This window comes from Lepisosteus platostomus, chromosome 8 (assembly GCF_059453375.1).
Source record: "Lepisosteus platostomus isolate fLepPlt1 chromosome 8, fLepPlt1.hap1, whole genome shotgun sequence".
Lineage (NCBI taxonomy): Eukaryota > Metazoa > Chordata > Actinopteri > Semionotiformes > Lepisosteidae > Lepisosteus > Lepisosteus platostomus.
In genome coordinates this window covers 7,823,454-7,849,275 of record NC_142618.1, presented here as the reverse complement: position 1 = coordinate 7,849,275, position 25,822 = coordinate 7,823,454, and the positions used below count along the sequence as shown (strand labels likewise).

The 25,822-nt window shown below is 42.3% G+C and overlaps 1 protein-coding gene across 10 annotated transcripts in view; it reads right to left on the bottom strand.

The window, feature by feature from the left end:
- Window positions 1-25,822, bottom strand: part of ncoa2 (nuclear receptor coactivator 2) — a 134,494-nt gene that overhangs the window by 106,421 nt on the left and 2,251 nt on the right. Inside the window, exon 1 of one of the 10 annotated variants that reach the window (XM_088642264.1) lies at window positions 19,306-19,441. The exons of 2 other annotated variants lie outside the window; for them this stretch is intronic. The gene's annotated coding sequence lies outside the window, so the exon portion shown is untranslated. Of the gene's footprint in view, window positions 1-18,987; window positions 19,024-19,105; window positions 19,127-19,258; window positions 19,442-25,822 lie in introns of those variants that run through there. 7 more of the 10 variants (XM_088642274.1, XM_088642269.1, XM_088642270.1 and 4 more) reach the window with 7 other exon arrangements.

Sequence of the window (25,822 nt, the reverse complement as noted above, 5' to 3'; positions counted from 1 at the left end):
GGTGTGGGAAGCTCTGCTTTAAGGTGGCCAGGCTGTACAAGCCCAGCGTGCAGTTCAGTCAGGACACCAGGGACAACAACGCTGGTCTGTACACACAGTGCCACGGGACACTTAATGACCAAGTAATCGAGACCCCAGTTAAACTTCTCTTCCGAGGGCTGGCCTCCCTTTCCAGCGGTGACCTTTTCTCAGACAGCGGTACCACACCAACCACAGCGGGAGGTGTGAGGAAGGGGACTGACAAAAGCTACAGTTTTACCCACATTTCAGCTCAAGTCACAATCAAACAAAGGTTTATTCCACGCTGAAAAGAGAAGAAAAGAAACAACATTTCGGCAGTGGAACGTTCTTCAGGTGTGAGAGAGAGGAAAATCCCTCTTTCCTATTTTTCCACTTTCCTTTGCAGCCTACGCATGCTGACGCAGCTACCTACTTGATGAACTGGAGTGACCTACAGAAATACCAATTTGAAATAAATGCATTTTATACTGAGCAGAGTGCCAAAATTACATTGGCCTTTGAGATTTCACCACAAAACACCGGCACCCAATTCAGCACACAACAGACACGGGCCAAACTGTGCTGTGAACTACAGATATGGTAACAGACTCTAACATACTTGGGTCAAGAATCTCTCTCCAGCATCCTTCACAGTGAAGCTGGGGAAAGAAGAAAATTCTGGGAGAATTTCATTTTGTCTGCCAACAAGATCACATTATGCTGACCTGCTGCAAGACTTCAGCGGAGGGCAGAAGGACCCCTCTTTCTAAAAAGTCAGAGAGTGAGTGTGGCCATGCTAACGGAGCCGAGGAAAAATGCTGAGCTCACGAGCACACAGCCTTTTCTACTGGCCTCCATGGACTATTGCCAGCAGCTATTTCCGCCTGCAGCTCACACCTGCTCAGCTTCAGCAAGGTGCCAGTTGTGAGCCTGGCCAGTACCTGGATGGGAAAGCTAAGGTTGCTGCTAGAAGATGTGCTAGCAGTGTTACCAGTAGGGGGTGCTCACCCTGCAGTCTCTTTGAGTCCTGTATGCCTCAGTATAGTGTCCTCATCACCCCATCTATGAAGTGGCTTCATGATTCATGCTCTCCTGCCCGCTGATAGCTGGTGTGTGGGGAGCATACTGGTGCACTATGGCTGCCGTCCAGATGGGGCTGCACACTGGTGGAGGTGGAGGGGAGTCCCCATTAACTATAAAGTGCTTTGAGTGAAGTAACCAAAAACGTGCTATATAAGTGTAAGGGTCTTATTGCCGCATGTCAGCACCCGTTTGTGAGCGTCTTCCAAATTACATGGGAAACGGAGTTAAAAACAAGACTTGAGGAAAAAAACATATAGTAAAATAAAATTGCCGAATTCAACGCTATTGCAGTACACACAAACCTCCTAAAAGTTCTCCAGCCCAATTTAACACCAGCTGTGGTGGAAGTGGCAGATCACACATAAATGGTTTCAATTCATAAAAATCAAAAAAGGGAGGTAACAGTTCTGGCGAGTCGTTTGAAAATACAATCCTGCCGGTCTTTTTCTTCTCCCTTTAGCGTGTGTATTTGTTTCTTCTCTTGCCAGATGAGAAAGTCAAGGATTTGTTTTGACTAACCCATAATTCCAGGTGCCAAAACCACACGCGTCTCTAGAGCAGGCAGATGAAAGGGGACTGGAACCAGAAACCGCTTCTGAAAGACGTGTTCAGGTCCTAATGCCCCTCTGAGATGGCCCAGTTACTCCGAGGTTTGAAGCAAAGCTGGACCAGAGCGCTGAGAACATGCAATTCTGGGTGGCAGCCTGGGGTCCGGAGGCCTACAGCATCATGTCCGTCTGTAGCCTCCAGGCCAGAGGCTCCCAACGCTGGTCCTGGGGACCCTCACACCTGAGCACCCCATTAAATAACGGACTCAGGAATAGCCTTGATTTGAATTCTTCCATTGTTTTCAGGTCCTAAACAAACAGGGGGTTGCCTGTTAACTGTTGCAATTCTTAAGTAGCTTCAAACCTCCACCCTTAGGACACCAAAAACGTTCTAGCCAAGCACTCTGTTTGTTCAGTTAAGGATTCGCTGCAGGAAAAGGCTGAGCCAGTGACGAACACCAACACTTGTGTGGGTCTCAAAGGAGCGGGACTGGAAACCCCTGCTATCGACTCTCCACGAACAGGCCGACAGGCCGTGTTTCACCCGCAAGGGGAAATTCCCCCTTCTCTGACACCACAGAGCGGGAGGCCTTATTTCACAACACATCAAGGAGGGCTCCTCACGAACCACCGCCGTGTCTACAATCTTCACACCTCAGTCTAACTTAAATCTGTATGATCTGTACAACGGGTTAATCCCAAGATTTTACAATATTCCAAATACATTATATTATGGAATAAGCATAGTCCTCTTGAATAAATCACTACTTTTAAAAACAGTTACGCCATAAATTAATTGGATGAAAAATTGATTTCTTGAAAGCCATGGTCTCATTTAAATTACAGACAGACTGAACAGCGGGGAGTCTAGTTGTTTTCTCCATGTTTAATTAAACGAGCTGGGGATGGGGAGGGCGACTGCAGACATCTGCTGTTCTTTATGAATCGTCAGTCAGCTGTGCGGGACACTATTACAGTAACGGCACGTCGCACTGGTCATCTGTACATCAGCTAGAGAACCGAATCGGAGCAACAAACCCACAAATGTCACGCTAAATCAGAGGTCCACGCTGCAGGTGCGCCAAAACGGGCAAATGTTTAATAACACAAAGGAATGGACCAAGCAAGGCATCTTGGCCCATTTGGCAAGAACAGCCTCTGCAAACCAAGCTTGGACCTCACCAGACACCAGGCCTGCTGATGTCTACCAGAGAAGGAGGCTGAAAACACAAACTGTAGATATAATCAAGAGTGTGGCCCCTTTTTAAGACACCTGCAGTGAACTTTTACATCCTCCAGTTTTGAGAGACCACACTGTGGTAAAAGTGCTTCAAATGAAATTGCTTGTATTGAAATTGTTCATTGAAGACCTGTTGAAAAATTGACCTTCTGATTTCAGTCCCTTACAAATTTTTAATTCACAAACGAAAGCACTACAGTTTCCCAAGATCCATTTGAAATCCACAAATCCAGAGTAAAAGTAATTCATCTGAATAATAATGTAGAAGACTGCTAGACAAAACTATGAAGGCACTGAACAGAAAATAAGAACTAGCATATCACAATCTTGCTGTTGAGCAAAAAAACAATAGAACAATGCACCTACTGTTCTAATGTAAAAGCTGGCTACCGGAACTCCTCAAAAATGCTTATTAGTGCACTACACAGTTACTGTTTGATATCTGCTGACCAAATTCCAAAACCACAAGCTCTTCGAAAGAACAAAAAAAAAACACTTCACAGCCAAGACAGCTCGGAGCCAAAAAGTAAAGTAAAATAAACAAATAGAAATGAATCCCAAGTGGAATTCTATGCTCGTGCCACATAAAGTGGTAATAAAACCTGTTAACCAGTCAATTGTATTTTGTATTTGCGACTGAGCCATCAGTATAAATCCTTCGGTCTGTGGCAGCCAGGGAGCCAGGGCACTGCTTGGGAACTGTGTGTGCCTTGAGGAGACCCCCCCCCAACACACACACACACTCCCCCCCCACTGTAACTATGGAAACTAAACCAGTTGGATTTTATTTACAAGGCGGAGACTGACCACGGGCTACACGACCTCCTGCATCTATGCTCCTGCACGTCCGAAAAACTTGAGAATTTGAATCTTTGGATGTTTGTATATCTGGTTATTTTTCAAGACTGATTTTACCCCAAGAACACTTGTGTTCATGTTATTTTAAATTAACCTGACACCATTGTTGACAACAATGTTAAAAGTCTAAAAATTACATTAGTAATTATTATTAACAACACTGGGGTTTGGTTGCATAACATAGAAAGCAAAAAAAAAAGCCATTCGCCTATTTACAATCCATTTAACTTGGTAACGGCCACTGCGCGTTAAAAATATGGAACATTAACCAGTCTTGAATTGGAGGATACAGATAAAGCACTACACTAAGAACTTAGCATTGTGACTTTTGGGGAACAGCAAAGAGGCGTGGGTGGAGATGGCCTTTACCGTTTTGTTCCAGTGTTACAAACTTGTTTTTTTTATTTAAAAAAAAGCTTCAGTAGGACTGATGAAATACATTTGTTGTGAAAACTGTGCAATGTAAAAAAAGGTTTAAATTTGCGTTTTATCTCCTATGTCAAAAAAGCAGAACCCAGGCTTAGTCATGACCAGCAGCCTGGGGTCTAACTTAACTTTTGGCTGATGTTCAGTTGCAAAGTAATTTGTCTGCAAATATGCTGTATGAAATGTTTCTCTCTCCAAGCTCAGACTTGATAGTACCGAAAGCTGCTCGTTAAGGTTACTAATACGGAATTACCACTGTAGAGTCATGTTTTTCTCTCATCTTGTCCTGCTGGGCTTTGATCTTACCTTACTGTTATGATCGTATCTTGCTGAACAGATTACAGAGGGGTGTTGGTATAACTGGAATTGTTAGGTCATGGTTTAAATCTTATCGGACAAAAAACAATCTGTGCAAACTGCACATTACTGCTACTCGGCAAAGATGGCGACTATTCACAACCTGAAAAGAATGGGAACATCTCTCTGGAGTTTTACCTGACACTAGCTCCTTATGGGTAGAGAATTTAAAATGCTGCTGCTCACCTTTGAAGGACTTAAATGGTTTGACACCAGACGACATCACTGCACTGTTATCTCCCTGTATAGTGGCACGTCACTTTTGCTCTTTGGACTCTGGCCTTCCTACATTTCACAAAATAAGGCTCTAACCCTGGAAGACCGAGCTTTCTGTGCTGTTGCTCCATAGCTGTGAAATGATCTCCCCACCCAATCAGATCTTGCAGATCAGTCTGTATTTTTAAATACTATTACAGATTACACACAAGTTTGTAGATCTGCATTGATGTACTGCATTAAAAACCACCACATACAGTCATGTGAAAAAGAAAGTACACCCTCTTTCAATTCAATGGTTTTACATACCAGAGCATAAATAACAATCGAAGGGTCCTCGCCTAACTTCTATAATTAGACAGATCTAGCCTCAGATCACAGGCAACACAACATATTTCACCATGTCATTATTTACTCAACAAAAAGTAAGCCAAAATCCAGAAACCATGTAGGAAAAATGACGTACACCCTTACTACATAGGAATTAAGAAGGCAATTAGCAGCCAGGTGCTGCCGATCAAATGCACTTGATAAGTTGATCATCAGCAGTTCTATTAAAGCAGAACGTTTGGCAGTTTGGTGGTCTGGAGCATTCAGGTGTGTATTAACACCATGCCAAGGAGAAAAGACATCAGCAATGAACTCGGAGAAGCAACTGTTGCTGCTCATCAAATCTGTGGGCATCCCAGCAAATTCACCCCAAGGTCAGACCGTATAATGCCCAGAGAAATCTCAGAGAACCCAAGAGCTACACCTGGGGATCTACAGGCCTCTGTGAACATGTTAAATGTTAAAACTCATGACAATACAATCAGAAAAAGACTGAACACTATGGCTTCTCACCAAAAAGAACATGGCAGCAGGGCTTAAGTTTGCAAAGTTGTATCTGAACAAACCACAAGATTTCTGGATCAATGTTCTTTGGACAGACGAGACCAAAGTGGAGATGTTTGGTCATTATGCACAACGCCACATTTGGCGAAAATCAAACACAAACACCTCATGCCAACCGTCAAGCACAGTGGTGGAGGGGTGATGGTTTGGGCTTGTCTTGCAGCCACGGGACCTGGGCACCTTGCAGTCATCGAGTCGACCATGAACTCCTCTTTATACCAAAGTATTCTAGAGACAAATGTGAAGCCATCTTCCGACAACTAAAGCTTGGCCGAAACTGGGTCACGGAACAGGACAATGATCCCAAGCACACCAGCAAATCTACAACTGGATGGCTGAAAAAGAAAAGAATCAAGGTGTTGGAATGGCCAATTCAAAGTCCAGACCTCAACCCCATTGAGATGCAGTGACAAGACCTTCAGAGAAATGTGCATAAATGATTGTCCTCAAACATCAGTGAACTGAAGCAATGTTGTAAAGAAGATTGGGCCAAAATTCCTCCAATACGATGTCAGAGGCTGATAAACCCATAGAGAAAATGATTACTTCAAGTTATTGCTGCTAAAGGTGGTTCTACAAGCTACTGAATCATGGTTGTGTACTTACTTTTTCCACACATGGCTTCTGCATTTTAGCTTATTTTTTGTTAAATAAATAATGACACAGTGGAATCTGTTATGTGTTGTTTGTCACCTCGGGTTAGATTTACCTAATGTTAGGATCTGGTAAGGACCAGATGATTTTTTGTTATGTCCTGATATTTAAAACCATAGAATTGAAAGAGGGTGTACTTTTTTTGTCAAGACTGTACATGCATTTTCTAAAAGTGTTGACACTGTGACAACACTAACAATTTTCTCTGCTACTATCATGTATTGTGTCATGTGATAACTGCTTTCACATACATATATAGGTCTTCCTAGCTGGGGTAGGAGAAATCAATGTGCCTGAGGGCTAATTTAACTATAAAGCAATGTTCATTGAGTAGCAGTCCTAGTGACAATAACAGGAGTGATACTATAAAGCACAATAAACACAGAGTGAAAGTGCCTTTCCACAGGTGAGTGAAAAAGGTGGCGACACCACTGTGACCTAAAGTAAAAAGTCATTTTTAATGCTAAGGGCAAAACGGGCAGATGGGCTCAGGCTCTGAAATTCTGATTGGTTTCCTCTAACACAAGGTCCTTTGGCTAATTCTTACATGCCATTCACAGCAATGTAGTGTTTCAACAATTCAGTGAGTGAAAGCATTTGTTCAAGTCCCGAATTTCTACAACACAGCCAATATCCCTGAAGTGAGAAAGTGAATCTAAAACCCTTGTTTCAACACTTTTCCTATTGTGTTTTTCACAGCAGCTCCTAACTACTTGTCTAGATTTCCACCATTATTTGTTTCTGGAATACTGCTCCCGTACCTTGATACGACCGCTCCAAGTTAGTTAGAGCAGCCCCTTTAGCAGTCCAACGGCAAGAAGACATTTCTCGGAAAGCACTTACACTTCTATTCCTATTTTAAACAACCCCTGCTGTTGAAGATGATTCCTAGTTATCTGCATAAAATCTATGATCATTACAGTTGAAGTTTCCATTATTTTCTCTGTAGGCCTTCACTGCACTGGTATAAACTGCCAACAGTTCCTCTTTTCACCGTACAATCCCCCGTACGGCGTTAAGCTGTACCAAAGGGCAGGGGACTCCACACCACTACGGTTAACAGCTCTGTGACGACTTGGGATTGCTAAAGCTTTCTTTAACGGGTGACGGGCACGAGTCCTGTGTAAGGCAGCCTTGTGAAACCTCTATCCCTTCAGCGATGCAGACAGTCCGGAAAGACTCCCGCGCACGTCCCAGCCCAGCGCACACGACGCGGGAGGGCGAGAGAACCGACCGCCTCCCGGACGGGCACGCCCCAGCAATCAGGCGGGTAACCAGCCCTCCCCGATCGCCGCTGCTCCTCCCCCCTGACTGGCACAGCCGCCGCGAGAGGGAGCCAGGCCAGCCACCGAGCAGGGCCGCGGAGGAAACGCCTCCTGCACCTCCCCGCCCACGCCTGTCCGCCTCTGGGGGGGCGTTCGGAGAAACCCGCTGCGGGCAGTGCTTCTGCTCTATCCCCCGCTCGCTTGCTCTGCGTGGAAGTGGCCCATCTGAGCAACGCCTCTTGAGGAGGGGAGGGGGAGGGGTCCGGCTTCTGCTCCTCAAAGCTAGGGGCTGACCCACACAGAACCCACACAGACCAGAACACAAGCCGGGACCCCCGAGCTGTACTGTAGCACCGGTGCTGCCCATCTGCAAGGCCCTCAATCAGACCTGCGGATTCAGTCGAGGAAACTCAAAATTAGCTGCAGTACACCTCATCAATCGCTATTTTGCAAAAAAAATAAATAAACCGGTGCATGAAGTGCAAATCACCTTCACCTGACAATCACCAACGACAAGAGATGATTAATGACTGAATACACGAATTACATCCAGAGCAACCTTGGAGAATAAGAAGTGACTTGAAGACTGCAGTGCCCATCAGTGTCCTACTACACTGTGTTGCACCGCTCTCAGCTTACCTTCTCACAAACAACGCATCAGAAACCTGCTGATGTGCCCGAGACACTGTTTTACCAAAGGATGGCTGTTGACATCACAAAAAAAGTCACAGAACCACACACACAGATAAAAAGCAGCGGTAAAACGACAAGGATTTTCCCCCGACGGTACTCTCTTATGCTCTACTGCAACTTTCAAATCGTTTCATGGTAGTGAGAGACTCTGTGGTTATGACACACCAGTAAGAAACTGCAGAGACGTAACAAAAGATTTGATTTGTTTCATTACAACCGATTCCAAACGAAGACGATTTAAGAGCCATATACTGTACATGCTGCATTTTAGGAACAAACCACAAGCTCCTTCCCTTTTTAGAGGGCTATTGTAATCAGAACTGCACTGCAGCTACTATGCAATTCCAAGAACAATTTAAACTGCGGTAGAAATAAAAAGATTCACTCCGCCAAGTCATACCTGGACACACACCGAAAACTCTTGGTTAAGAGTCAACAAATATACTTGCTAACCTGTTAGATGGCAGGCATTTTATTATCTCCAACAGCGCTGGCTATATTTTAAACCCATCTGCCCAGAGAGTACAACCCTGTAGCAACACACAGGAACCTCAGCACCGAGTACGATATCTCACCTTGGGGACCTCTTCTCTTACACACATTTGCAACAAGTCCAAAGCGATAGCTTGACACTTCCAAATTCCCTCTCCGCTCAGAAGTACGGAAAGCACAAAAGCAAGCAAGCATCTGCAGGGCATTCCGATTGAAGAAGTGAGATCAAACAAGGAGGGCAAAGGGCTGCAGATGAAAAACAGTCCTGCCTCGCTCAGCATTCACTCTGGCAGCCTCACTGCCATTAAAGTGGGTCCTTTCGGCCTTTGTGCACACTGCTCCACAAAAGCATTTTCAAAAATCTGTGACGACGTGCAAAATGACACCAGACTGCACACCGGCTATGGCACAACGCAAAATCTCTCTGCTGTGGCTACCACACGGTTTCTGATGTATTTATCCTTAACATGACAACAAAGTCAACTTGAACCTGGCTGTGTGCTTGGAAACATCAGTGCTTTAAACACTTGCGGCTTGCAGATACGTCCTCTAAAGGCTCAGGCATAATAGAGAAATGCTTTTATTGTTCCTCTTCACTAGAGATAAGTGGTCATTATACCCCATCTCATCAGTCACCAGAACAACAAGTCTATCAAACCACAGTTTCCATAACAACAGGATCCCAAAATCAGTGTCCCTCATCTCACACACCAGAGTATGGAAAGCCTACTATAAAGCCAAGCAAGTCAACACACTGCTGATAGCATAATTAAATTATCCCCAAGTGCTGAGGATCGTGGGTGTGATTGCTTTTTAAGACTCTTCTCGGCTCCTTTCAGCGTTGAAGTGGCCACACATGCTAATCTGTTATGATGTGAAGGATGCTGAATTTCTACAAATGTTTTCTTTTGGTCTGTGCTGCCGATTGGTAGCTGGGTTACACTTTCAGCCACTTCAGCCCAAAGAAATTACAGCCAGTTAACCAGAATGGCCACGAAGTTCAGGGCTGAAGTTCCATTTCAGTTGAGCATTCAATCAGTAGAGTGCTATTCTACCATAAACGACAGATTGAAGTTACTCAATGTCCAAAACGCCTCTGCGGGGCAGACAGCACATTACAATCCCGGGCTCCAAAAGGCTGGAAACTCAGATTTATGCATACGTGCGTCTCATCTGGATAAAATATATTAGCACACGAAAATCTCTCTTAGCTGGGATGCTTCTTTTAACCTGTACAAGTGTTTTCTTTATCATTTTGGGTAGAAAACATCAGAATTCAGTTGTCAGTCACTTCCAGGGCCCAATAAAATAGTTCCCAAAAGTTTGCATGCTTTCAAAGCATCAAACTGCAATGATCTCGTACCTCAGCAAATCAGGCTCATTATTAACAGCACAAACTGGGGAAAAGCCAGTTTAAAAAAAAACTCAGGGGCAACTAAAACTACAGAGGTAACAGGCACACAAAACTAGCAAAGAGTTAACTCTCTATATACATACTTTGGACACTGTTTTACATGTTATTCAATATACCAATATATTTAGAAAAAAGGGATTGCTCATTTCCAAAGGATTGTTCTCCCCAATCACCACAGGTAGAAACCCTAGCTGCTTCCCGCATCATTTCCTGCAATCTGGGAGGACGGCATTAACCGATAAGAACCAGTATTCTTTAAAATGTGTACTGTGCCGTTTCCCAATACACCACACCAGCTACAGGCACATTATAGAAGCAAACAAGTCAAACAGCAGTATTCCCACTGTGCAGCCTGCTCTAGGAACATCTCAGAAGGCCAGGATGGCTGGACTTGGTCAATACTAGGGGGAGAGACCTCCCAGGAAAACCAGGAGGCTGCTGGACCAGGAGGTCCTCAGATATATTTTTTTTATTTCTGATTATTTTTTTTCACACATTTCGCAGAATACACTGAGATTATACAGTAAATGTATCTGAGGCAATCACTGCGGCCATTTTCTAGCTCAGAAAAGCTTTCCATGAGTTCTTTTAACTCAATGCACAGACTAACTAATGAAACTCCTAGAGTGCACACCAATATTAATCACGGGGGAATATTAATAATACCCTTATTCCCATTATGAACTATAATGTGTGACATTGAGAGATTACATAAAACTGCTCTGCTCTTGATTATAATTTCAATATCATGGTCTCGGTTTTACAAAATTCTCAAACATATTCTTTTGCGTGTCAAGTTAATTATACAACACGAACCACTAATTGAAGTGTCACTATGGCTCCAGTTATAAACTAACAACGTGGCAGGGCACTTACACTTTTGTCTTTAAAAAGTCACTAGATTAGGTTTAAGCATGCCTCATGACAGAAATGTGAATTTTAATATATTAAGTGAATGTTGATTGCCGTGCAAACACAGGGGAAAAATAACTCTACGCAGAATACAAGCGGAATAACACAGCACAGCCACAGCACAGCAGTGCAATTTGCATCTGAACAAGCCAAACCGTTAGACAGGAGAGAGAGATGTGTCCCAGTCACGTGGCTGAGGAAACCTCTGGAGGATTTACCACATTTAGATCATTGTCACTAAGCCACAGAAACCTGCCTCTCGAAGAGACGGGACAGGCAGGACGCTGGACTGTCGTCACTTCACATAGCTGCTACAAATGGAAGGTCTTGCGAAACACAAGCACACAAAAGGGTAGGGCTGAGGTCCCTACCTGTCTCAACCACAGATGAAATCAATTAGCTTTTATTGGGAGCTTACAGACACCGTAAGCCACGTACTACTACTTTATTCTTGAAACACAGTCATGCAAATCAACACAGCTTGTGGAGTTCTAGTAAATGGCTAATACAGGCCTCAAAAACTAAACCTGAAGGGTACACATTTATTAGCAGATAATAAATTACAGCTTTAACAGGTAATAAGTTCCTAGTTTATTGTCCTAAACGTTTCTTAGCAAGGCATTATACAGAGGTTATGCATGTTATGTCATTAAAAACAAGGCTGACAAGTGACTTAGAATTTTAGGTAACTATTTTAACACAAAATATCACCTTATACAAAGCAAACTCTGGTATAATAAAGTATGGAAACTATGTAACAGTATAATATATATATATACTGGTTGGTAGCCTGAGCACAACTACAACAAAATGTACATCAGAACTGCTGATGTGTTGGTGAAAGAGGAACACTGGTTCTTTCTCTTCTAAAACCTCCTCTAATCCATTTCTGAAAAGCAGCAGCACGGAGCTGTGTAAACATACTTAAGTGCAAATTAAGACAACCGGCATCAAAAAGACATTTTAATCTATAACTGCATGAAACTCAAAGCCATCAGAAAAATCTTACTGTAGCAGGTGCACTGATATTTTTTGCACTATGATATTATATATATATATATTGCAGCTATGAAAGGAAAACTGCTGATTAATATTGGTCATGGAGAGGCTTGATCAACATGTATTCTACAGTGAAAGACCCAGGCTAGCACCGTGCACAAGCTGTGTTGACGTCTGTGACGCTCGCTGAGCCCGGACAAGCACGCCCCTCTTCACCGATCTTAAACCCTAGATGCCACACTTTGTCCCAGCGGATGCTTGATGGGGTCTCCACACCAGAACAATTACTCTCTCAACTCACATGAAGGATGTTGCAGCAACAACAACAAGCAGTATGAGGACATTCGCCCACCTGCTAAAATGTTCTCACATCAAAATAAGGCCACAGGAAGGCCTTGGCAAACAGACTCAGTCAACATAGCACCACGCATTAATCACTGCAAGTGGGAGCTCTGTATCGACTAGACACTCCTGGCCAGACCAGCACACTTGGACCTCTCCACTGATCTTGGGCAGGTGACATGACTCACCGCCTTCGACTGAAAACGGTTTCTAATCTGGCAAGACGCTGCAAACACAAACAGTCTCTCTCTGAACAACCCAAACAGAAAGGTACAGTGCACTGTTCTCAGTAGTGATCTCTGTAAAACCAGGACGTTGGTTCCTTTCTGTGCTTTTCTTGTGTTGCCTTAGGCTTCACATTCAACAGGTTAAATCGTCCCAATACCTGCCACCAATCAGCTGTTACTAATAAAGGGACTAGGTGCTTTATGCCACAATAAGTCACTTAAGTGTATCGCAGTCTACCACGAATTACATACAATGACCCCAAAAATATTTACCATCCAGAATTATATACTTTATCTAAAATATACATGCACACAGGAACAGATCTGTTTCGATTCTCAGTATTTGCACCTTCGTACACTACATGCAATGGAAAGCTCTTAATTTAGAGGGCAAAAAAAAAAAGCATTATGAGAATCTAGCCTAGATCTTCCCCTTGAATTTACTGAAACTGTCGATATGATGAGACATCTTAAAAAAAAAAATGACAAGCAAGAAATAAGGAATCCCAGTTAAGGCCTCCACCGTGCCCACAGGACAGGTCCTTCCGCTACGAGCCTGGAATCCAGGACATGTGTAATGACTGAGCCCAGGAGCCTCTGACGCAGCTCTCAGATGGTCAGTGCTGCTGCTGCGGGTGGTGGACAGACACTGTGCTTGATTTTCTGCCACGACCTGCATATTGCAGAAATGCCACAAGAGCCACCATACTTAGTAGAGCCACAGGCAGACACTTCATGCCTCCATCTCACAAGGGATGGTTAAGCAAAGGGCAATTACAGACCTCTTAAAAGGGACCTGGTTACCGTGTCTGCTTCGCTCACGTCTGTTCTGCATTGTCTCCATAACGTGAACCTCCAGGAACAGCGTCAAAGTAACAGAAAAACATTCTCTTCGGCCGGTTCCCAGGAATACATGAATGCAGCAGCTATCTGCTGGAAAAAAGAGAGCAACGCACACAAGTGGGCTCAGCTGTGAGCAGCGGCCGACTGAACAGGGGGAATCACTTGCAGACGGGAGACTGCTCCAATAAAGAATGCACCGCAACATCAAGACTAAAAAAAGAACAGCGCACGTCACCTTTTTCACAACTGGGTAACGGCAGGATAAAACCACATATTCTGTACGAGTCCTGTGCAATTCCCACATAAAAGGTTGTATTTTCTAATAAAATGTCGCTGCAAACAGATGTTCAACACTGGCACCGTGTGAAAACAAGCGAACTACAGAGGAGTACAGCACTGCAGGCAAGCACGCTCTGAAGGGGCATGCCAGCAAGTAACTCAACCCCAGGTCTTCTCTCTGAGAAGAGTACAGGACAGTACACATCCTGCACCGGGCAGGTGTACACAAACCAACTTTAGCTGTTTGAATGAAATTGTGTTCTGAAGAATGGGACCACGGATTGTTTATTTTCTGTACCCCAACATCAAGCAACCATTAAAGCCATCATGAACACATGAATTTTGTATTTACTGAAAATTCATACAGACGATGCCAACATAACCCATGGGTGCTGCTGACCTGGAAAAAAAATTGGAATCTCGTTTTCCATGATGTCGATTTTAAACGTGTCTGAAAGGCCGAAGATGCCACAGTTAAAATCAGGTGAGGAATAAAACCAAAGCTTGACTAATAGTGTTCAATAACTACAGACTATTTATCCCTGGTTGGTATTTCTTTACTAAAAAGGGGGGGGAACAGGATTTAAATCCTCAAACAAATTTACAGCCATTCTAAATGAGAGTATTAGCCCACTTCAAATTCTCACAGAAATGCTCAATGTATTCCTTCAACTATTTGTTATTCCAGTGATGACCACATCTACCAAATGTTATTTTTTTTTACAAATGCACCCATCTGGCAAGCTTGAAACTGGGCAGTGATTTTGCAGTCCTTCTGCAAACAATTACAATGAAAAAAGCACTTTTATAAGGTCTTCTGATATTTCCACAGTGAAGATAATTGAAAATGATTAAAATTTAAAACCCAAGTAAAAAAGTTCCTCAAAGAGAGGATGTAACATCTGTACAAAACTCAAGAGCTTTAAACCCTACTATAATGGTTACTTGACATAAGACAATGAGCCGGGCTGAACAGCATCAATGCGTCGTTTACTGTTTTTTGTTTTATAATTCCTCCGTCTCAATACCATATTTTATTGGTATGAAATAACGGCGACAAATACTGTGCCAAAAGATTGGCCCTGCTTCCAAAAACATCAGCTTTTCTTTCACAAAGAACTGGGCATCTGAAAAGACAAACCGATGGGTGCCCTCTGTAACAGTGAGAGAGCTGCAGTAAGCTCCAGCCTTTTTACAAGTGCACCGTTATAAATGGACTTCATATGTTTCCTGATGACGTAGGGCCTCATCTGAACTACTGCTGACCTCCATACCATTCACAAGCTCGGGCAAGCATTTGTTTATCTGGAATCATCAATCTCAATTAAAAAGGAGAAAGTATTGATTTTCTTTAGTTTAGAGAGCTTGATTTTCCTTCTGGGATTGAAGAATTTACAGCACAAAGATCTCTGCAATACAGTAAAACCGGACTCCTTCAACATGAGATTGAGCAATCAAATCTAACACAAATACTGCAGCATATCCAAAGGTCAGGCACAGGTCTGTACTCCACAGTATTTTTCAGGAGAGATGATGAATACCAGTCTTCATTTTTAGCTGGTTTCTTTATATAATCAAATAAAAAACACATAATTCAAGGAAACATGGATCAAGAAATTCCGGCTTTTTGTTTTTCTTAACACGTGACCTCAAAAGTTGACTTTTTAATAAGATCACTAATCCTAACCAACTCCGCTTCATTCATTTTTGTTAATTTCATGTCTTGCTTACAGCCTTTTCTCTATGCAGTAATCTCTTAAAATCACTTGAGGGAAAAAAAACCTTCTGAAGAGGCTATTTGCTTAAACCCACAATTCGCCCTGGTTAACCATGGATCAAATAAAGCATAAAAAACACACACAGTATCTAAATGCAAAAAAAATCCCTCTTCATTCCCTATCCCACGAGATGACCAGACCAAGAGCTGCAGATTTTGCAATATAAGCCATTAAGATGAGCTGTAATTCAAATAAAAAAGTGTTCATTTTTCATAATTCAAAGAATGATTCAAATGAATCAAAAATCAGGATTCTACTCAAATCACTGTATTGCTCCACAGAACAAACAATACATGTTTGTGTTTTTTTTCTTCCTTAGTCATTAAACAAGCTCACTGGTTTTATACACACAGGAGTAGGTGACTTAAATTCAATATTTTACTACAAAGACTGTGGAACTGCAAAAATGTACAAGGCCTGTACAGCAAACTAATAAGAGGTGAAGAGTTAGGACAGGGTGAAACCCCCTATATTTCAGCTGTGCAGTTCAGTGGGAAAAGAACAGATAGCAGCAGCTACTTTCAATGTGCAGTGGAGGTTGTTACTGACTTGCTGGGCTTGCGTGCTTGGGAAAAAATGAAAGGTGTTGTTGCACAAAACATGTGCCTTTAAAACAAACCATGAAAAATTAATATACTATTTGAATGCAGCCCTTTCTTTTGGTAGCTCCACACATCCCACCTCTGAAACATCAGAAATCAATTCATTTAGTTCCTTACTCAGGGAAATCGCTGCTCTTGTGTTTTCACACCATGGGTCTCAACTATCCCCTCCCTCACAAGGAAACGCTGACCTGAACAGCCGATTTCACTGCTTCATGGGCTCACCAATCTCTTATGCAACCAGCTCTTCAGAGGAGACAGGACACGGCAGTAAAATGTTTCAGATTTACAAATGATTAAATGTGGTGCACAACTCACACACTTTACTTTGACAACAGTATTTTGTGGGGTCTCTACCGAAACATCTGGGGAAATACCAATGATTATGGACACTACTCCTTTTCTAAAGGAAACACTGCTTTCTTTCATGATGCCACCTAAACTGCACAGCAAGGAGAAAAGGAGAAATGTAGTAGTTATGACTAGGGGACACATTTTTAGCACAGGTTTAGTATACAATATGACTCAAGAATTACAGGCACGAGCTTGTGTGCCTACGCTTTTAATATCTCAGACACCACACACAAGAGACATGCAGCAAAAACATATTCAAATACACATTTAGTTCACTTTGATTTCATATTATTAAATGTAAAGACGTACAGTGTTGCATGCACACAAAACACAGGAAACAAAACTCAACGAAATCCTACATGTAGATCGACCAGTTACAGGAAAGGCCATAAAACCATCTTTATTACACTGCTGAACTGCCTGCACGGTAGCTCCTATACTCCCTGCGACCTGCTGTCAGTCAAGATGGTTAATCATCAGCACTGCCCCACTTCCAAATCGCACGCAGAAAGTGAAACCCACTGTCATAAAAACCCGTCCCTGGAAAATTTGTATCCCCCTGGAATTGCACCTGGGTTTGTACAGCGCAGGGATTCTCTATGGGGGACAGAAAGCCTGACTAATCCCACATAAGTTTCCAGTTTACCTCTCATGCAAAAGGCTCTCTTTGGAGACCAGAGACGCCCACGTCAGACAATTACTGTGTGGAGATGCGAAGGGTGTGTGTATTTCTACAGAACACGTCCCAGGCAGACCGATCTAAGAACCTGTCGTCTCACATCCCGTAAAAGCACTCGTTAACCCTCAGTACGCACTCCGACACGTCGCGTTGGAGATGCTGTAGAAAACCCCATTTTGTCAGCCGAAACCCAATTTCAGCTTGTGTTGCTCCCAGCCTTTTCAATTCTAATGGCGAGGGGGTGTGTGGGTGTTTTTTTTTTTTTGTCATTTGATTGGAATTTTAAAATATGGAAAATGGAAGGGTGGTCCGCTTCTGAGATTGCCACAATGCATTTTAAATTATACTTAAATAGAAAATAAGAGTCCGTGGTTTCGATCGTCCGATCATAAGAAAAAGATTGCCGGGCACCTTACACACCTCAAGAATAGTACCCCTCTACCCACTGCTGTGTGAGTCTAATAAAACATCTGGCTGATTTCGTCCAATAAATTCCTCGCTCCCTATCTTCGTGAGTGGATAGATGAGCAAGACTCACAAACAAACCCCGGAGGAGAGACTCTTAAGTATCCTATGAAAATGTGTATCCCCCGTGAATTTCCGACCGGCCTTCGCTCATCACCTAATTAGCGTAATTTCTAAAATAAAGAAATATATATATATACACACTACAAAAAAAAATCAAATACAGCGTCTGTTGAAAAGCGTGCGCGGCTCCATGTCACTGAAAGTTCAGTAGTACGCGAGAAGTCAACTGCTGAAACGTGTTTTTCTTGCGATGCTTGTACGAAACAAAACCTAAAGGAGCTTTTGTAACTTTTCTGCAACTTAACAATACCTGATTAGTTTTGCACCTGATCAAAGCACAAAAAAATGCTGAAAAGCAGCAACCCCTTGATGGTAACCTCTCCTGTTGCAGCCCAAGACTCACGAAACACCCAGCTGAAGTTCGTTGACAACTAATTTTTTTTTTTAATAACCATCCACTCAAAACCCACAAGACCTCAACGTTTCCGGGGAACGTGACGTCCCCCTGACATCTAGCAGCACAGGTGGAAAACGCAGCTTCGCCAAAAGTGACAGCAGAACGAAAAAAAAAAAGAAAAACAGAGCATCAGCCGGAGGCAGGCAGGCAAAACTGAAACTCGGCGATTAAGGCACCGAACAAAACACGGCCGGGCACGTCACGGCTTCGCAGCTCTGCAGCGAGTGGACAGTAAATCTGTCCGTCAAACGCCAACGTCTTCCTGTCATTTCGGGCTTTTTAAAAAAAACAGGTTCACGTCACCCCCGTCGAGAGTGAGGAGTAAATAGAGGGGGTTTAAAATCACAGGAGAACTTGAGCACGTCGAAGCCGCTTTCCTAACGCGTCTGGTTTTGTTTTTCCCTTTCAGTCGTGTAAGATTATTAATAACCTAACACGCCAGAGGAGCCGTCTCCCCGAAAGTGCGTCCTCAACACAATTGTCTCCGTCCCGTTCTAGAAGAGGCACCGTTCCAGATTCCGGGGAATTCTGCATATTCCCGACTCCCGTGCTCCCAGCTGCAACTTCGACATGACTCCCAGCCCTCCGCCAAGATCTCCCGAAACCCAGCCTGGCTGTTGCATAACGTCAAGCGAAAGGAGAATACCGCAGGAGCACCGCTGCCGTGTGGGTCTCATTGCCACCATCTCGCTCGGTGCAAAATGTAACCCAGTTAAACTTCTGTGTCACTCTACCCCCCACCACCACCATCACCACCACCACCACCTCCAAAAAAACAAAAAAAAAACCCATAAGCGGATAAGCAAACATAAGCAAGTCTCGCCAAAACAATAAAAAGACGTCTTACTACGGAGACCCACAGCAGTCTGCGTGCGCTCCCACCGCCAGTCCCATCACGCCAGCATTTTGCACCTCAAGCTCCGGAACCAAAGTGACACACACAGGGAAGGGGGGAAAAAACTCACACACAGCAACGCAGCAGCAGCCGCCGCCGCCACACAACTGAGATAGGGATCCCTCTCAGATTTCTTTTTTTTTTCTCCAAATCACGAGAGAGAAAAGACAATTCCGCGATATTAAAAGGGCACACTTAGCAGCACCCCCTTTGCAAACTTCACCGTAACTGGAATCCTCCCGAACCCCGCATGTTATGTCCGGCTCTGACCTTCGGGTTTGTGAAACAGCACCGTAGCTTGCTCCGCGGCCGCCATGTTCCTAGCTGCTGGCTGATGACTGGCTGCTTGTTTATCTCGCCAGCTTCCCCCCCACCGCCTCCTCCTCCTCACACACACACACTACGGGCACCACTATCTACTCATTTACTACAGCGGCTTGCAGCGAGCAAACAGGCGAAGCGATGATATAGGCGAGCGCTATCAGAGAAAGGAGACCTCGTGGAATCGGACAGTCCCGGCTGGCGAGTGGGATGAAAAAACACGCCAAGAGCAGCGAAATCTGAACAGAAATTAAAAAACACACACACACACACACACACGAGCACGAATAATCCTCGGTGCACGACGTAAAATAGTATTAAAGAAAGTTACAAAGAACTCGACAGGTTATGAAATTGTAGCGGCTTTAGGATACTGCAGAAAACTAGATGAAATCGCAGAATTCGCAGAAAAAGATGGTGAATCCCTTTCATTATGGGGGGAAAAAAGTCAGTAGACGTGGGTTAAAAAAACATTTAGTGAAAAGTTTTTAGTACGCGCTTTTCAGTTGACGAGTAAGTATGGTAAAGGCAACTTAAAAAACGAACCAGTTTCTGGACATGTTTAGCAAACGAGCTTTGATTTGAACAAAACCATGATTACGTTTTAAGGCACATTTTAAATTGTTGTTTTTGCAATAAAGGTATTTTAAGTTTGATTCTGGGAATGTGAATTCTGAAGGATATCCACAACACTTTTCCAAAGCACAGAGAAATAGAAAATCTTTGTTGAAAATTGTTACGTAATTTATATAAAATATAGTTACAATTTGTTATTTCTCAAGGTCATGTTCTGATATATAATGATACTATTTTAGAAAACGTACTTGGTACGTACATACTTATTGAAAATATGATACTTATATTTATTATAGCAGAAGTAGATGCATTAAATATTAAATTATTTAGATATCTACAGTACGTCTTTAATATGTTTCCCATAATAGCTTGAGGAGCATAGAATGAAAAACTAAAATGGTAAAAATATTTAAATTTATGTTTTATTTAGCTAGCTCACTGAGCTAACGTTTGTCTATAAACTCTCCTTTAATTTATTGTAATTTTTATCCTATGTTAACTGAATTATAAACAGTACATGACTATTCTATAAATGCATACCTAAAGATGTTTTTACTGGATTTACTTGAACTGTTGAGGCATATAATCTGATTCATATTCCATGCAGCTGGAATCTTTTCTAAAATAAGGAGAAACTACATGTACCACATCTTATTATGGTATCTACTACAGAAACAAGTCACTAAAATAATCACATTAAAAGATCTAGGTGCATATTAGTCCTCAGAACTCTATAATGTGTATACAGTACAAACCAGGAGTAAATACCCCACATACAGTAGCTTGCCCTGTTATGCTATGTATACAAACTTTAGTTAAAACATCAACATCTTTATTTTCTATAGTGCCTTTCATGACACCTCCTCTCCAGTGCTGCCCAGTAAAACAAAGCAGAAACATTAGATACAAATAAGCAATGACAGTGGCAAATTCGAACTAGTTTTAAATTCTAGCTAACAGGCTCCTGTTTATATAGAAAGACTCAATTTTATAACAATTTATGTTTAAAATAAACGTTTAAAACCTTTATTCGAACTATTTGACAGGTACACCAACAGGAAACTGGAAAACATTTGGTGAAAAGAGTGTTTCACACGATGCTGTTGCTGTCGTGTGCCCTCCAGAATGGGGTGTTTATATTTGCCTTACAAGTGCATTGTTTCAGTAAAAAAAATAAAATTGCGTGCCTTTGTTATATAGATTTGAATCCCAAAGCACTTCCCAGATAGGAGGGGAGTTGCTCTATTAGCAGTGATGTACAGCACTCACCTAAGTGTTGTGTGGGAGTCAGCCTCATTACAGGACTGATCAGACAAAGAAGCAAGACATTTCCTCACTTGTTGAACTAAGGGGGAACTTTAGGGAGACCAGATTGTGCAAGCCCAATACTTGCTTAATGTACTGGAATTCAGCCAGGACAGGAGGGTTAAGACTCCTGCTATTTCGAAAAAGTGCCCTGTCACTTTTAATGATCAAGCTTAACAGCTCTGAAAGAAGGTACCTCCAACAGTACAGTCACCATACTGGGGTACAGATTTGGAAATACTGTCCCAGATGGAACAGAGCCACTTACTGATTAAACACCATTACCAGTCGCACCCTGGTTTTGCACGGAGGTCTTCCATCACTTGGCTTCAGAGATCTGTCACGTCAGGCCTCATCATTTAAACAAACACACAAAAATATGAATCGATAGCCTATGAGTCCAAAAGATAAAAAAACTGAACCATGAATCAGTGTTGCTCATCACAACAGCCTAAAACAAAATAAGAACAAGTTATTCTGAGAACCTTGTTTGGTAGTACACATGGATGATTTTCTTAGCATTGTATTTCTAAAATCACTGTTTGCATAACTCTGCTTATCGGAAGGATGTTACATACTTATATTTGAAGACCTTATTTCATAATGATGTTATTTTTCTTCCTGTAGTTATGCCTAATGAGTGTTTTCTTCTACAGCATATAGCATTTTAAACAAATTCACAAGTGTCTGGAAAAACTGTTATTTTGGTCATTTTTTAAACAGAATGTAAATTGTTGAAAGTGGAAACTTCTGTAATGTTTTATGTAAAACTCCAATGCACAACTTTCTGCCCCGATAAGTCTCTAATTAGGCTTATTCATTGATTTCAATTTTCTACTTGTGGCTTACTATTAAATTTGCTTTCAGGATTTAAAAAAAGTTGAACAGGGTGTGTAAAAATGAGCACTGTTCTATATAGTGAGTTTCAGAGTTGCTCTCATTTAGGAGTGTCAGCTGAAATGTGACCAAATTAATTTGCAGGAGGTAGGAGGAATGCTCACTACGGGAGTTTTGGATACATTAATCCCATCATACTGGTCACACGAGTTGAGTTGAGGAGAGACTACATAAAGTTGTGTTCTCAAGTTCCTGGATATAGCGAAGGAAAGAGGTGCTTTAGCAAAGCCGTTTGTGAAACCAAGAGCTGAGTACAAAAAAGCAACACAGGAAATCAGAACTGTTAAAGGCACCAATTAGTACCAGTCATGCCAACACCCACTTGTCATGCCCAGTGCCACTAGCAGTTCAGCAGTCCTTTGGTTTAGAACGAGGGGCTCTGACTTCCTCATTCACATGCCAAGGCTATAATCCCTCAAACCAGAGGGAAGTCAAACATCCCGATAAGTGTTTTCTCCCTACTGCAATCTCATTGTCAGGGTTTGCCTGAACACACAGTGAAAAAGAAAAACAAAAGAGAACCTGCCTAAAATAGTACTTAATAATGTGGCTAAAGCCAATGTCCGGTTATCCTTCAAGAAACAGCTGGGTAAAATCCTTGGATCAGTCAACTACTAGCTACCAAACAGGCTTGAGAGTGCACAGTGCATCTTTCCTATTTACTGTCTGATCTATACAGAAATCACAAGACACCCTGACTACTGCACAGCACGCTGGCTTCTAGTAATATAAAAAGACATAAAAGTTAAACCACAATCTGTGCAACGTTGTGTTTTTACTCGCATAAATATCAGCTACAACTTAATCTGATCTAAAGTACAAAGGGGAATTTTTCAATCAATAGTCTAGTAGTGAGTAAAATCAACGTCCTAAAGTACAGACCTGTGCCGTCAGTGCTTACAGTTGGAATCTGTGAGCCTGCGGAGAGTCTGTTTTACACTTTTCAAGGAACAGTAGTGTGACCGAAACAAAAATAACGCAGATTTCCGGATTTGATTTGTAAGCCTAAATCAGATTACCCTTCACCAAGACGGGTTTCTTGAAAACGGAGTCTCTGACAGTGAAAGGACCTTGCCACAAGAAAATCAGGGGAAAAGAGCAGCCCTGACAGAGAGGCCAACACCACTGCAACAGAGATGGGATGTCCTTTTCTGGCACCAGTGCGGCAGGTCTTCATAAAGAAGACATCCAGGCAAGGGCCTTACAGATGGGAAACACATACGTACTGTAAACCAGCTGGAGAATTCCATTGATCCGTGTGGAGCAGGTGAGGAGTTCATTCCAGTGATCGAAGGGCTCAGACATTCCTGACCAATTCAAAACTAGAATACTGTTCCTGCTGGGAACATTCATGTTATTGTGGAAATTCTCTTCGGTAGGAAACAGGAAAACATTTGTAGTAGCAGTGTATTCTTGCTATGTAATCTGATGCTGTATGTTTCCCAAAAGCCCAGCGGTAAGCAGGATGGTAGTAACAAGCACTGAACATGAAGTACTTTGTGGCATAAAAAAAAACATGAATTACACCACAAAACATGAAGAACAACATAAAATGTGAGTTTTGGGATCCGAAACATCACTGCCCGAGACATTCAGGGCAGCATCATGCAGAATGTCACAATTCCTTTAGAAATGTTGTTGGATTCTATCTGTGGTCAGTAAGCAGCATCGCCCTTCCCAGAGGAAAGGGATATCGATCACTGTCCAGAAAGCAATATGCCGAGGAACTCCACAGCGCTCTGTTGTGGCTGGTTCTTCCCCTTTAACCTGACCTGCTGCTTCTGAAGCAATAAAACAGCAGGTTTCCGAATCCGCAGTCGGAACACACCGACGTCCTCCAGTTTTCCATCTTCTTGTGTCTCCTCACAGTTCCCCCGTTTCTCTCTTTCTGCCTCTGCCTCACACATATTAACTTTGGTCTCGCTCTGCTCTTCTGCTGTCCCATTTTACTGCTTAAATGAACAGAGCTACATTTTCTGTTGCTCTATTTTTATGGTCTTTCAAAATAATGTCCTGCATTAGGTAAAGCCCCGCATTTTCTAAACAGGGTTAAAAAACTACGTTTCTGTTCATGCAACGATATTTTACTCGTTGTGACCCCTTCTAGTCCCCTTCAGTAAAAATACAAACCAAATGGCTATCTTCTGCAGTAACTAATCTCAGTGACTTCATCAAACAATTCTGGCAGCAAACCACAGGGTTGTGTGTGGTTTCTGATTCCTCAGGTTTACAGGAAACAGACCAGGCAAACGAGAGGGAGTGAGAAAAGAAATATGAAGAAAATGCTGTCAACTGATTTAATTACCTTTTTAGATTACACGTCCAAAAGTCATATTTACAAGCACATGCTAAATTCAGTTCCAGGATCTGGCTGCTCAAATTGCACTTTTTTAATTAGTGGCCACATATATCGGTACAGATTATGACACAGTTTACCGCGGTCGGTTTTTACACACTCCACGGGCAATCTGAACCTTGGATTGCAGAAAGACAAAACATCCAGATCTATCAACTACCCTGGGTGTTGAAAATAAAACATTAAACAATTCTTCTTATTTTCCAGTAACAAATATGTTTCATGAGCATGCAGACATAACATGACTGGAACTACAATTAATGAAGGCATTGCTTTCTTTGTACAAGAAACATACTAACACACTGCAAAAGTTTTGCTGTGGTCTAAGTGAAAAAACACTGCACCAGGTTTTATACCACAGCAAACAGATGAAGGTCCTAAAAGGAATCTACCAGCAAGCTGTAAGCATTTTAGTTTGAGAATGGAGCAATACTGCACAATCAATACTAAAATAAAGAGACAAGGTCCAACTTTAATTCTGTCACAGTTAGTCTGACTATAAATAATTGACTTGCATCCCCCACTGCCTTTAAAACTATGATATTTCATACACTTTCCTTTTTATGTAGTAAGATAAAGATGAAAACAATCACTGGACTTCTTAATTTTATTACTGGCTGAGCCAACAGCCTCATTCCGGGCAATGAATTTGTCTTAAAAGAGGGAAATGACAACAAGTTCCCTCTAAGAAAATTGTAAATCATTCTGAAAGAGAAAAAGAAAGTAAAACCAATTATAAGAATTAGGACCTTTGACACAGAGCTCATCCAGAATCTTAGCAAAAATACAGTACATTACAATGTTATAACTAAAACACTGGAATTAATACAGCCAACACACTGCTTTGTCTGTGACCGGTTTCTATAACCATCTTGAAAGTAAAATAAAAATATTAAACTTTGGATTATGCCATTGTTTGAGTAGAAACAGTTTATTAATTTAGAAAGGAGAAGTCAATTCCATTACGGGAAGAAAAACAGGAGTTTAGCAGTTTACATGTAAACCCTGATTTCAAGAAAATGCATTGTAAAATTTGGTCATGTAAAACGCTGACATTTTGTCATGATTAACTTTTCACATTGTTTTGCTTACAATCATGCAACACACTTTGATTTTCATGTCTCAGCTCTCCACCACGACCCAGGGAGAAAGAGGACATGGAGGCAGGCTCTTCCAGACACTACAAGAGCCCACCTACAGTACAAGACACTTGTAATTTCACACACCACTGACTACACAGCCCCATACTGGAGGTTCGGCAGCGATGGAGGACAAGAACAGCCCTCCCTCACTGACATGCTTGCAGGCACTGGGGAGGCTGCACGGGTTACG